Source organism: Panthera tigris, chromosome A2, assembly GCF_018350195.1.
Source record: "Panthera tigris isolate Pti1 chromosome A2, P.tigris_Pti1_mat1.1, whole genome shotgun sequence".
In the NCBI taxonomy this organism is placed as follows: domain Eukaryota; kingdom Metazoa; phylum Chordata; class Mammalia; order Carnivora; family Felidae; genus Panthera; species Panthera tigris.
The window spans coordinates 80,019,926-80,034,960 of record NC_056661.1 but is presented as its reverse complement, the minus strand read 5'-3'; the positions used below and the strand labels follow the sequence as shown (position 1 = coordinate 80,034,960).

The following is a 15,035-nucleotide window of genomic DNA, read 5'->3' as shown; positions in this document are numbered from 1 at the left end:
GGGACAATTTTATCACTGAGTATCTTAATAATTTTTATCTGGGAGATATGAGGAATGGCATAGGCCAAAGTTGTGACTGATAAAAAAGCAGCACAGTCATGTTAGCTTAGAGAGAGAGATGGTCATTTTTGTGATTTGCACCGTGTTCTTGATTTTGCCTGCCTGTGTTCAGACATGATTACAAAGTGGTCTGGGTTTTGGCTCAAGCCATCAATTTAAAGGTGGCCTTGTCCTATGTTGATATTCTCTAAAACTGCTTACATTCCACATGAGAGTACCATGACTGAGCTGTGGGCACCAGGTCAGCTCCCAGCGGAACTATCAGGGGATGCTTTTTTTTTTAATAAGATGATTTATCTTATGTTTACCTCATATATAAAATATTAACCAATAACTCAATAATAAGAAAATAAACTCAATTTTTTAAAAATAGGCAAAAGACACGAATAGACACCTCACCAAAAGATACACAGATGGCAAATACATGAAAAGATGTTCAACATTCTATGCTATGACAGCATGGCAAAGTAAAACAACAACGAAATGCCAATTCACTATTACATGGCCACAGTGCAAAACACTGACAACACCAAATGCTGGTGAGGATGTGGAACAACAGAACTCTTATTCACTGCTGGTGAGAATGCAAAACAGTACAGCCACTCTGGAAGACACTTTGGCATTTTCTTACAAAAATAAACATACTCTTACCATATGACCCAGCAATCATGCTCCATGGTATTTACCCAAATAAATGAAAGATTTCTGTCCACACAAAAACCTGCACATGGATGTATACAGCAGTCTTACTCATCATTGTCAAAGCTTGAAAGCAACCAAGATATCCTTCAATAAGTGAATGGAAAAATAAATTGTGGTACATCCAAACAATAGAGTATTATTCAGGGCTAAAAGGAGATGAGCTATCAAGCCATGAAAAGGCATGCATAAGTAAATGCAGTCTGCTAAATGAAAGAAGCCGATCTGGAAAGGCTACATACTATATGATTCCAACAATATGACCCTCTGGCAAAGACAAAACTATGGAGACAGTAAAAAGATTACTAGTTGCCAGGGGTTAGGAGGGAGGCAAAGATTAACAGGTGGAACATAAAGGATTTTTAGGGCAGTGAAACTATTCCATTTAATAGTGGATACATGTCATTATATATTTGCTAAAACACATAGAATGTCCAAAACTAAGAGTGAATCCTAATGTAAACTACAGGACTTTGAGTGGTAATGATGTGTCAGCGTAGGTTAATCTGTTGTAACAAATATATCACTGTAGTGCAGGATGTAGCCAATAGTAGAGAGTTGGGGGGGGGAGTGGGGGTACATGGGAAATGCCTGTACCTTCCATTCAATTTTGCTGTGACCTAAACGTGCTCTAAAAACAAAGTTTGTTAATAAAAATATGAATAAAACATTTCCAGGAAGGAGCAATTAAGTAAAAATTCATTTCCTGGGTATGTAAACTTAGGTGAATGACTTACTCTATCTGAGACCCAGTTTTCTTGCCTATAAAATGGAAATACCATGTCCCCTCCACCATAAAGTTATTGTGGGAATTAAATGATCCAATACACATGGAAGCATCTAATACAGTGCCCCATGTAGGAAGGTGCCCTTCCTACATGTCATCCTAATAGTTCATACATTCCTCATCATAGCACTTGACCATCTTTCCAAGGAGTCTGTGGGGAACTGCACTTTTAATTTTTATATTCCAAGCAAGTATCACAATGCCTGATACATCACAGATATTCAAGAAATATTTTTCTCAATAAATACAAGAATGACTTAACTTAAAAAATTAAAAAAACAACAGAAATTATACCTCATACGTTATATTACCTAGTGAAAAAGAATCTTCTAGAATAGAAGTATAGGTCATATTGGACAAAGCAATAGAAAAACAGGTCTATATATTTTGACATATTCCAGTGATGCCCTTTTTCACATTCAAGTTTTTATTTTTTCAAGCTACGTCTTGAGGCAAAATTCATCAAGTCAGAAACCACAAGGTCAGGGAGGATAAGAGACTTCCCAGGGAAATCACAGAGTGCCACAGGAGACTCAGCGGCCATGACTCAGGAACTGCCACTCCACTCTGGTTGGGCATAAAGCAGAAATTCTGTGTGCGTGGAAAATGACACAGCTGCAGGAGTCAGCCTGACCAAAAAGGAAAACAAAAGTTCCAGCCACAATCATGTGGGAAGGGAAATGAATCAAACAAAATAAGGTCTCAGGGTTTCACAGCCTTGGTAACAGGATTCATATTCAAAATCTCCCCATTCTTCAAAACCCCTCCTAGAAAGTGAGTCAATGCCTAGACTGCATATTACTACATGACAACTTGTAAAAGTAGCTATATTGCTGTTGTTACATCGTCCCCTGCTCTGAGTAAATACGCCACAGAACAACATTCTTGCAATCCAACAGTCTGGCACAGCAGTTCCCCAACATGGCTGCACAGTGGCACCATCTGAAGCGATGGAATAAATTCTGGTTCCTAGAGATTCTGAGTCAACTGGTTTGGGATAAAGCCTGGGTTTTAGGAGTTTCAGAAGCTCACCAAGCAATTCCAATGTGTAGCCAAGAAAATGTTGAAAATGTGTCTTAGTAAAATGTTGTCCAGGCCTCAGGGCTTAGAATAATATGGACATGGTACCAATATACAGTTTGGAAGTATCCAGCAGTGACTGACACAATGGCCCTGAGAGTAATGCAAAATATCCCATCCTTTACCCACTACTGTTAGAACCACCCAAACATGTATTCTGGGGCCTTTTTATGTATCTTCACATACTATGAGTGTGCTGTGCTCTTTACTTTTTTAACAAAGAGCACTAGCATATTATACTGTTACCATATTTTATTTAGTTTTACTTTTTAACTGAAGTATAATTAACACACAATGTTAGTTTCAGGTGTACAATATAATGATTCAATAATTCTGTACATTACTCCATGCTCATCGTAAGTGTACTTTTAATCCCATTTTATGTTTCACCTACCTCCCTCCACCTCCCCTCTGGCAACCATCAGTTTGTCTTTTGTATGTAAGAGTCTATGTTTTTTATCTCTTTTTCTCTTTGTTTATCCATTTGTTTTGTTTCTTAAATTCCACATAAGAGTGGAACCATATGGTATTTGTCTTTCTCTGTCGGACTTATTTCACTTAGCATTATAACCTCTAAGTCCACCTATGTTGTTGCAAATGGCAAGATCTCCTTTCTTTTATGGCTAACATTCTACTTTGGGTGTGTGTGTGTGTGTATATGTACACACACACACTCACACACACACACACACCACGTCTTCTTTACCCATTCATCTGTGGATGGACATTTGAGTTACCACATTTTAATTGGCATTTTCTTTGAAAATATGTAAGGGTTGGCAGAGTTACAATGATTAGAAAACATCTTAATATCAACCAGCAGAAAAAAATAGTATTTACAGTATACAGTATACAGTATGTCTGTTTTGGATTAAACACTCTGTTAGGCTCTGTGGAGGTACATAGAAAACATGTAGGACATAATCCCTATCTTGAAATGACTAGAGCTGGAAAAAGAAAACTGGAGCAAACTTACATTGTAAATAAAACATCTGGAAAATAAGTGCTGAATGAGTAGTATTTGTGAAAATTACAAAATAGGAGAAGAGTGATTAATAAAGACAATTATAATAATGATTATAATAATTATTAAGCACTTACTATGGCCTGCTGCTTTTGTGTTTCGTGAATATGAACTTATTTGAGGCTCTTCAACCCTATGAAGTAGGTGCTGTTATCTTCTCTTTACCTATTAGGACCCTGAGACAATGGAGATAAAGGAACTTGCTCGTGCTCAAAGAGAAAGTGGATAGGATAGCCTGAATCCAAACCAGTGCCCCTGCTATCCAGTCAGATATTAAAGAGGGAGGCTGGAGTTGAGTCTTGAGAGAAAAGCCAAGATTTCCCATATCTGTTTTTATTTACACGAGGCAGCAGGGAATAACCAAGACACTATCCCCTCACTCTGCCATGCACTGCTGCATGACCTTGTCAGGGAACCCCTTCTCAAGCTTCAGTTCTGACATCTATAAACTGCTGGTCCGTGATCACTAAGAACCCCTCCAGTTCCATGGCTCTCTGAGTACAATCTAAATAACCAGAAGAAAGATGGGAGGACATCTCACAAAGGCAGACACAATGAGCAGCGATGTAAATATAAAATGAGAACCAGGAGAATGAGCAGTCAGACTCAGCTTCCAGGGATCTATGAAACACAATTTACTGCATCCGCCACAGTGATCTTCTTAATGGCTTGTGTCATGAAAGACATATGCCATCTAATTAATGTATGTGATTTGGGAATCTATTCTTGGGATAACTATAATTTGAATTTGATAATGAATTTCAATTTATGATGGTGCTTTCCCTGCTGCATGCTGGATAATGGGATGCATACTGGGTTTTTAATATGACTTGAAAAAGGAAAAACAGGATCTATAATAGAAATTAATTACATGTATCTCAGGGAGATATATACTTATTAAATGTGTATGTGTGTACTGTAGCAATACTAAAGATTTTATGTTCATTGTTGTGGTTATGTGTAAACTCTTATCCAAAAAATGTTCATGGGGAACCTCTTCCTCAGAGATAAAAAGCTGTACTTTTCCAAGTATACTATGGACTAAGAGAAAATCAGCACTTCAAGAAGTATGGCTCTCCTGATCTATCTTTGGGCAAAGAAAGTAAAGCATAATTTCAAACTCTGAAGTTCTACAAGATGGGTAACTTGTCTAGAAAAATTTTAAAGCATCCATGTTATGAACACATTTTCCTTTTGAATACTGTGTATATATACTTGAACAATACAGAATATTCCCAATCTAGCTGTAATTTCTATATTAAGAAACAGTCAATATAACTCTTTGACATAGTATGGGTGTTTTAAATTCATTAAGTCATTCACACCACTGAATATCTAGTTTAAAAATATCTTAATATTTGTCTTAATTGAAGTTGTGGTTGAAGGATACAAATCTGTACCACAGCTTCCTTTATCCACATTATACTTCTGCAAGATTAGGCTCACGGTGTCTTTAATTGTTCTAAAGTTGCTTCCATGATTCCTTTTAAGACAGTGATACACATTACTTTGCCTTCTGGGATGTCATTTTCCTTGACAAGTCTTCAGTTATTTTAAGTTTGTGACTAAACCTTGTATGAACTCCATTTTCCCACAGGAATACTTTTCTATGCTTTTAATGTGCACACCTTGGATCTTCAGAACTGTAACTAAAATTTCTATAATCTCCCCATCTCTAAAATAAAATGTACAGATTCTCATAAAAATGTAGGCTATTCACTTCCAGGAAACACACTGAAGACTTTATTACCCCAAATAACCAATGTAGTAGGAAAATGACACATTCTTTTTGGGTTTATTCTGTATTTTATAGATTAAAGATGTGGATCACTCAAATCTGTTTAGTTTGTAATTTGCCATGGTTAGTGCTAAAGTGGGTAGAAACATATCCTGGTTTACTCTCATGGTTTACCAGAACTGAGATATCTGTGGATGAGATATTTCCAAAGAAAGGGCAAGTACATTAATATTATAGATCTTTGTTTGTGGAAAATGTAACTTTTATACATAAAATGATGAAAACTTAAAAGAAATATGATTTTATCATTTCAAACACTTCCAGAAAATATGGTAGAATGTTTTATCAGGGAGTTTTAGGAATTTATTAACATGTCTACATAAGAAGTGGAAGATAAGACAAATATTTAAGGTGATTACTATTTGCTTTTATTTTTATCATTTGCTCTTTTCTTAAAAGGGGTATCTAAAGACTTCCATCATGTAATAAAAAAAATAGACCCTTCTGCAAATCTAGTTTGGAGAGTTAGTGTTATATTGTAAGTGAATAGAGAAAATGAATTATAGAGTTCCTTTTAGTCATTGTTTAAATCTTTTCATTTGATTTAAATACAAGTAACTGTTTACTTACAGAATTTGACTTTTCTATTATTTGCCTTCTTTGCTAGGTCAATGTACTCAAACATTTCAACAAAGCCAAACACGATATTATATGGTAATATAATTTACATGGTAAAAAGTAATCACAGAACTTTCTGGAAACATCCTTATTGCACCTTATTTGTGAAGCACCAGTCTGATGAAAATGGTTATGAAAAGAATAGCTCTTAAACAGTGCTTCTAGATAATGAATAGTCTGTGCACACATGCTCACACATATACACTGGGTATGTTTAATTTTTAAAACATTGATTTAAAGGCATCTGGTCTCATATTTAAGTCTAGAAGCAAAAAGCAAAAAATGATTTAAAATCATTCTGAAATTGTACACCTATCAGCGTAAGTTAGAAATGTATGAGGATTCATGCTATTTACACACCTTTTGTCAGCTGTATAAAAAGATCTTATTCCATGTCAACCCGATTCTTTCCTCACTCATTGCAATTACAAAAAAAAAAAAAAATGAGAATTACTGCTGCTGCCTTCCCTCTCTGTTCCTCTCCCAGCACTACCATTTACCAAATGCCTTCTCTGTGCCCAGTGTTTTATCCATATTATTACCTTACTACTATTGGAGGGGCAGTAGACAGGAAAGGTTGACAGCACAGACCCTGGAGGCAGTCTGCCTGGGTTCAGATCCTTGCTCCACTACCAAGGAGCTATGGAATTGGGGCAGGGTACTCAAAAACTCTGTTCCTCAGTTTCCTCTCCAGGAAAATAGAGATGGTAATAATAGGGTGGCTGTGAAGATTAAATGAGTGCACAGCATATAGTTAGCACTATATATGCTAAATATTATCATTCCCATTTTAGAGACAGAATTATCAAGAACCAGTGATCTTAAGTGATTTGTAAGGATAACAGAACTAGTAAATGACACTTGAACACATCTTTTTTTTAATTTTTTTCATTATAAATTTATTGTCAAATTGGTTTCCATACAACACCCAGTGCTCATCCCAACAGATGCCCTCCTCAATGCCCATCACCCACCCTCCCCTCCCTCCCACCCCCCCATCAACCCTCAGTTTATTCTCAGTTTTTAAGACTCTTATGGTTTGGCTCCCTCCCTAACTTTTTTTTCCTTCCCCTCCCCCATGGTCTTCTGTTAAGTTTCTCAGGATCCACATAAGAGTGAAAAAAAAAAAAAAAGAGTGAAAACATCTTTTATCTCACACTGTGCATTGGCTTCTTCCCTACCTATATCCTTAAGTGGGAGTACTTCACTTCTGGGGCAGACTCCTGTCCTGATCCAAAAGAAATCCTGTCCAAATCCAGTGATGGAGAGCAAACCACCTGAGAGTAAGCAGGAAGAGGACCCCCTCCTCTAAGTACAAATTCAGGTCCTCCTCCTCCTCCACCACCCCCTGTCCAAACACCTTAATTTCTTTAAAATTTTTTTAAAAATATTTATTTACTTTTGAGAGAGAGAAAGAGAGGGAGAGAGAGAGAGAACGAGCAGGGGAGGGGCAGAGAGACAGACACTGAATCTGAAGCAGGCTCTAGGCTCTGAGCTGTCAGCACTGAGCCCAACGCAGGGCTAGAACTCATGAAATGTGAGATCATGATCTGAGCTAAAGCTGGACACTTAATCGACTGAGACATGCAGGCACCCCCAAAACACCTTAATTTCTCATCAGATAGTTACTGGATACTCTTTGTCCTCTTGGTAGACACATCTCTGAGTTGAATATGATGTGAGACATCTTTAGGTCAAAAGTGCTTCCCTAAAGGGCAAAGCCATGCAGTTATACTTAGGTCTATGTGGCCACTGCATTTGACAGAGTAGCAACCTTTCCAACGAGCTATGTAAAAGTTGGTATTAACCGAAGTTCTCTGATCCATCCACTGGTTCACAGTATACCTCTGTTACCTTTCCTCCTAACACTGCATACAACCCCACCCCCTCATTAACAGTTGCTTGGTGGCAGTTAATCACTACATATTGTCTGCCCATAGCCTTTCCAAGCTAACTGCACCACACTGGCTACCTGTTCAGAACTATATTTTGCCTCACACTCTGGTGCCTGCTTCGCTGAATTGTCCTGGTGTGTGTAGGATTCATAGTACAACTTCCAGGCTAGAAGTCAGATTTAACACATTTGCAGGCCAGAAAAATCCAGAAAGGAAGAGGCTTTAAAGACATAAACCCCAATGAATGAAGGAGGCTGAAAACAGCCTCAGCAAGGCTTTCTTTAAAAAACAAAACATCTGGAGCGCCTGGGTGGCTCAGTCGGGTAAGCGTCCAACTTCGGCTCAGGTCATGATCTCACAGTCTGTGAGTTCAAGCCCCGTGTAGGGCTCTGTGTTGACAGCTCGGAGCCTGGAGCCTGCTTCCAATTCTGTCTCCTTCTCTCTCTGCCCTTCCCCTGCTCATGCTCTGTCTCTCTGTCTCAGAAATAAACATTAAAAAACAAGACATCTTGCATAACTGAAACATTATACCCATTGAATAGCAACTCTCCATTTTCCCTTCACCCCCAGCCCCTGGCAACCAACATTCATTCTATTCTCTGCTTATATGAATTTGACTATTTTAGATACCCCATATAAACAGAATCATGCAGGATTTGTCCTTCAGTAACTGGTTTATTTCAGTTGGTTAGGTTCATCTATGTTGTCACATATGGCAGGATTTCCTTCTTTTTAAAGGCTGAATAATACTCCATAGTAAGTATATACTACATTTTCTTTACCCATTCATCCATTGATGGGCATTTAGGTTGTTTCCATACCTTGGCTATTGTGAACAGTGCTGTAGTGAACATGAAAGTACAGATATTTCTTCAAGATTCTGATTTCAATTCTTCTGGATATCTACCCCTAAGTGGAATTGCTGGATCATATGTTATTTCTATTTTTAATTTTTTTGAGGAATCTTCATTGTTTTCCATAGTGCCTATACCTTTCTGTATTCCTACCAATACTGCATAGGAGTTGCCATTTACCCACATCCTTGCCAACACACCTTTTTTTTTATAATAGCCATCCCAACAATTGTGAGATGATATCTCACTGTATTTTTTATTTGGATTTCTCTGATGATTAGTGATGTTGACCATCTTTTCATATACCTACTGGCTATTTGTACATCTTTGGAGAAATGTCTGTTTAAGTTCTTTGTCCATTTTTTAATCAGGTATTTGTTTTTATACTGTTGAGTTGTAGGAGTTGCTGTTCAACAGATATAAAGTTTCAGTTATGCAAGATGAATAAGTTGTAGAGTTCTGCTATACAACACTGTGTTATAGTTAGCAATATTGTGCATATAAAAATTTGTTGAGAGCTGGGGCACCTGGGTTGTTCACTCTGCTGAGCAGCCAACTCTTGATTTCGGCTCAGGTCATGATCTCACAGTTGGTGAGACCAAGTCCCATATCAAGCTCCATCTGAGAGCACGGAGCCTGCTTGGGATTCTCCTCTCCTTTCTTTCTGCCCCTCCTCCTGCTTGTGCTCTCTCTCCCTTTCTCTCTCAAAATAAGTAAATATTAAAAAACAACTGTTGAGAGTAGATCTTATGTTAAGTGCCCTTACTATAACAAAAAAATGAATAAATAGATAAGAAAAATTAAGAAAAAACAAAACTATAGACTGTTACAGACTATAACTCCAAGCCCTATAAGCCACCTACAGGATTCTCAAACCTCTCTCTCCTCCTCTTTCCTCACTGTCAAAGAATTGCTCAGCTAATTGCATTAGGTAGTTTAATGCAATACCAGAATTACTCTCCAGCATCCTGGTTCAAAACTCTGCTTATCCTAGTTTGTAAAAGGTGGAGGAGAAGAAGGGGAAGACTCTGGACAGAAAAATAACACCTAACATTTTCTGAGTATTTAACGATGCAGGTAAAGTTCTAAGTATTTTGCAAAGATTAACTCACTTATTCATTAAAAATCCTAAGAAGTATTATTATTATTCCCATTTTGCAGATGAGGAAACTAAGGCTTGAAGAGGTTAAATAAGTTGTCCAAAGTCACTAGTCTCTACAGGGACCACTTGAGACCCAGCCCTGTCACTTATTAGTGGTGCGATCTTGAGCAAGGTAACTTAAACTCCCTAAGTCTTATCATCATTATTTATGTAGATAATAATAAGATACACTTAATAGAACCATGTAAATGGTTAAGTAATAATTCATTCTGTGAGAATTAAATGCTAAAGTGTCTGTAAACCGACTATGGGAGTGCTCATTAAAGGCTGAAATTTTATTTGCAGATTTAAGAACATATCCCAGTCCTTCTCTGTTTTTACCACATTCACAGAAAATTCCCCTTTAAATAAATAAGTGATCTGCAGACTTATCACCCAGACTAAGCATGAAGCCCAGGCCAAATATAAACAAGGGGCATGACAACCCCTGGCTAATCTGAGAAAGCTTCTATATGAAAAACAGGATCTGATTATCTTAACTGTACCTCCAGATTGGCTGATCTAAAAGAATTATCTCTAGTAAAGCTATCTCTAAATAACTAGAGACTGGTGGCATATAGAAATAGCTCCAGGTCAAAGTGCTTTATCAAATATTTTATCAGTGTTTAAGTGAATAACCCAGTCTTCTGGCTTTAAATGCCCAACATCTTAAAGGAACAGTGAATCCTCCTCCCTTTCCCCTCTTGTGACCATCATAGCTCATACTGTCATGGTAATATCTGTGAGTTGATCCTGTTTCCAATTTAGTCTATGACAGTGTGTCTCAACCTTTCTGTTTTGTTTCATTATTCCTCCAAGAAGCCTTTTCAGGGATTTGCCTCAAATTGTCCCTATCCCATGAAATTTTATATAAAATATAATGTCATCGAAGCCCTACTCTCAGTTGCAAACCACAGAATACAATCTACCTAATTAAAGGAATTTTGAGTGATATTAGGTAGTTTCTCTGGGAGATACAGAAAAATAAACTTGGATGCTGTACAGCAAGGAGTGATGTCCATAGGGCCGGTCCAACATAACACAACAGTTGCCACTGCCCATTCCTTGACATAAACCATATTTGGACTAAAGTAACAGAACATTCAACTCAACTATACCAAAAAATATCTAAGAACTTTTCATGAGTGCATGTGATTGAATATGTATTTCCCCATGCTCAGTCCCCAGCTCATATGCACTCTTTTATATCCAAATCTCATGAGGGTGGGTCTGGATAGTAGGAGGAAACTACGTTATACACCTTCACCTCTAGAAAGGAAGTGCAGGAGTTCTATTTTGGAATGGTGGTGTTCACAATGTGGGAAACTTTATAAAAATGTTGGATAATTATAAATGGTATAGGTCTACTACAGAGGTCAAGTTCAAGGTCTATATAAAATTCTGGGTTTTTTTTTTAATCTAAAAATAGCCAAAACAACTGATAGCCTTAAACAAACATGACTTTTAGGACTATGTCCATGAACATTGAGTTTTTTATCCCTTACCCTGAGTGGGGATTCTGCCAAAGGAAACAAATTGCTTATAGCAGTCAATCTATTTGATGGAAAGGAGCAAAGGCTCCCTATACCCTTCCTAACAGATTTCCCAAGGAGTCACATCAGAACAGATAATGGGCCTCTATTTTCTGATTCCAGATGGTATAAATCTTTAGTAAATGGCAGAGATCCTTTTCACAATCAGAGTTCCTGCTAAAGGAGGAACATTAATGAGGTAGCATAATATTTATTATCTCAGTTATGGAACACCATCTATCTAGTCTTAGAATTATTACCAACCTCTGTCCCCACCCCAGTCAATCAATAAGGAAGTCCTTCTGATGTCACTTTAAAAATTTTTCAGTCTGCCCCCTCTTGCCTATCCTTCCTCCTATGCCTTATTTCAGGCTTTCATTATCTCTTTTTTGACCAGTACCAACAATTCCCTAATTTTTGTTTCTTTTGAGTTCAGTTTTGCTTTCTCAGGCTCATTCTCAGTATATATACCTTTCTAAAATGCAAATCTGATTTCATCATTCCACTGATTTAAATCCTTCAATGGCAATCCATATTTACAGAAGTAGGCCTAAGTTCTGCAACATGACATTCTGTCATCTATCTCTCTGGACTCATTTATCATGACCCTTATTCAAACTTCACATTCCATCATGACAAAACTATATATAGCTATGTATACACACCTCTGGTTTTGCACTTGTTCTCTCTGCCTACACCAGAGGTCAGCAAACTATGCCTCATGGGTCAAATCTGGGCCATAGCCTGTGGTTGTATTACTACTGAGCTAAGAATGAGCTTTTATATTTTGAAAAGTTGTAAAACAAAAATAAAAATATGCAATAGAGACCTACCATTATGACCTGAAAAGCCTAAACTATTTACTATCTGGCCACTTACAGAAAAAGTTTGCTAACCCCTGGCCTAAGTACCCTTTCTTCTTCTGACTTGGCTAAACTCTTACTCATCACTTAATACACATACAGGATCATAAACTGTCTCCTACATGAAATTCTCCTATACAACTCCTTCCTGTATCCAAGGTTAACATTAGGAACATCTCCATGGTCTCATAATGCTCAGAGAATAGTTCTGCTATTGAACCTAGTAAGTGCATTACAGAGAGTTATCTGTATTCTCCATTAGACTGTTAGTTATGTGTTACAAATTTTTTAACCACAAAATCAAGGATAGGCATATAATAGAAGTTTATGGAATGAAATGTTGCTGAATAAAGGAGTTGCTATTGACATCATGTGGTATCCCAGTAATTTATATGACAGGTGCTCTCCATGGTACTGAAGGGACTTCTTACAGTTCCTTTCCAGGACCTTAGCTTTTGTTTCCCAATTACCTTCACCAGCCTCTATAATGACTTCATGACTTCTGCCACTTTCCAATCAACTGCCTATAGAATAAAAACTCTTGTCCAACTTTCTCCTTCCCCAATTAACTATACATACCTTTTGGTAAAGGTATGTATAGTTTACCAAATAGTCGTATTTGTTTACCAAATAGTCATATGCTCCCCTACATGCTCTAGCCTCTCTGTAGTTCCAAAGGGCCATATGAATAATTTTGGCCAATGGGATATAAGCAGAAATTAGTCTACTATGTCCTAATTGAAGCACAGAATAGACTGAGCCCACCAGGTTCCTTTATTCCACTGCTTTAATGGCAGTAGAAGCCACACACTGAGATAGCATAGCAACAATATGGAAATATAGATTGCTGAATCCCTGCATGGAGGACAACTACCCTAAAGAATCCCTAATTTATACAGAACTGTTTAATTAAGCTGAAATTTGGGGATTAACTTTTTACCATAGCAAAACTGAATTTCTGTGATTAATACTTCCTTTTAATATAATGCTTATCATAGTTGATTTACTTCTATTTCCTTAACTAGATTATAACTTTCTTAAAAGAAGTGATTTGATCCATTGGTTTTGCAAAGCATCATTCAATAATTACTTGCTAAATGGATGAACAGACTTCTACATCTGCTTTCCTCTTCTCTATGACATTTCCTACTTTCAAGAACAACAATCTGTTTATTTTACAGCAGTCAAAGGAAAACTGTGATGAGTATCGTTTCCTCCTATGTGAAATATGGAAAACAATAGTACCTGCCCCACTGGGTTACATAATTAATGTATGTGTTTCAAACTATGCTCAGTATATAATAAATATATTATATAAATGTTGGTTTTTACTACATTACTAAAACTTTTTAGGAGCCCTAAATTTCCATCCATGTTCCCACTGACTTACAAAACAAATGATTTTTTTTTTCTGGTAAAGGCACTGCATTCGATAACTCTAGTCTTTTATTATGAAATTAATAAATTTAAAAATATTAAATCACATATAATACAAAACATACAGTTTAAACATGTATGATATTACAATTATTGCAAACACTTTATTTACATCATGATGGAAGCTTAAGTACCATAAGAAAGCACTGACAATGAATGAATTCTGACAATGAAATACATTTCATGTTTTCAGCTCATGTGATTCCAAATCACATAAAAAATACTAATACATTTTTAAAGACAAATCACAGAAAAATATGATGTATACTATTTTAATTTAAATTTTATTAAAATTGTGGCTCAGTCAGTTGAGCATCTGACAGACTCAGGTCATGATCTCATAGTCTGTGAGTTTGAGCCCCGTGTTGGGCTCTGTGCTAACAGCTCAGAGCTTGGAGCCTACTTCGCATTCTGTCTCCCTCGCCCTCTGCCCCTCCCCAACTCATTCATTCTCTCTCTCTCTCTCTCTCTCTCTCTCTCTCAAAAATAAATAAACACTAAAAAAAATTTTTAAGTTTATACACTTTATTAAAATTCACACTCCAGTGAAGGAAACATTTGAATACTGGATGAGAAAAATGAGTTAAATGATTACAAAATAGTCTCTAAAAATTCTTAAAATCCCTTCATGTTTAAAACAGATTAGATAAAATATAATTATTTTAAACATTGTAATAATCTATTAATTTGAATTTAATCAAAGCATACTGGTTTATCTAAAAAAATAATACTGGGATTATATGAATATATACTAATGTGAATGATCATCAAGAAAGGTTTTTAACAAAGCAAGTTATTTGTTAAAGGTAAATTTAATTTTGTTTCTCCCCTGTAGTTTTCATTTATAACAAATCATGGCTATGTGAACCCTTTGAAGTTTCTTCTCTTTCATTCAAATTCTATCATTCCTAGCATCATTATGAATGATTATATTTCTACTGTACGGCTTCTTTTAGGATTTATGTATTATATGTTATATTTAATGTGAATTTATAATCTTATGTTGCTTTTTATATTGTTGGTAAAGTTTACATCACTTCTAATTTGTATTTTTTGAGAGAAACAAATTTAATTTTAGAGTTGAAATTATTTTACCTACAGTTTGTAACTGAAAAGGCAACCCAAACATTTTTATAGTTTTTTTTAACGTTTATTTATTTATTTTGAAATAGAGAGAGAGAGAGTGAGCAGTGGAGGGGCAGAGAGACAGAGACAGAAACAGAGAATCCCAAGCCTGATGTAGGGCT

At 36.5% G+C, this 15,035-nt stretch overlaps 1 protein-coding gene across 1 annotated transcript in view; it reads right to left on the bottom strand.

The window, feature by feature from the left end:
- Positions 1-15,035, bottom strand: part of RELN (reelin) — a 524,409-nt gene that overhangs the window by 372,069 nt on the left and 137,305 nt on the right. The window lies entirely within an intron of this gene.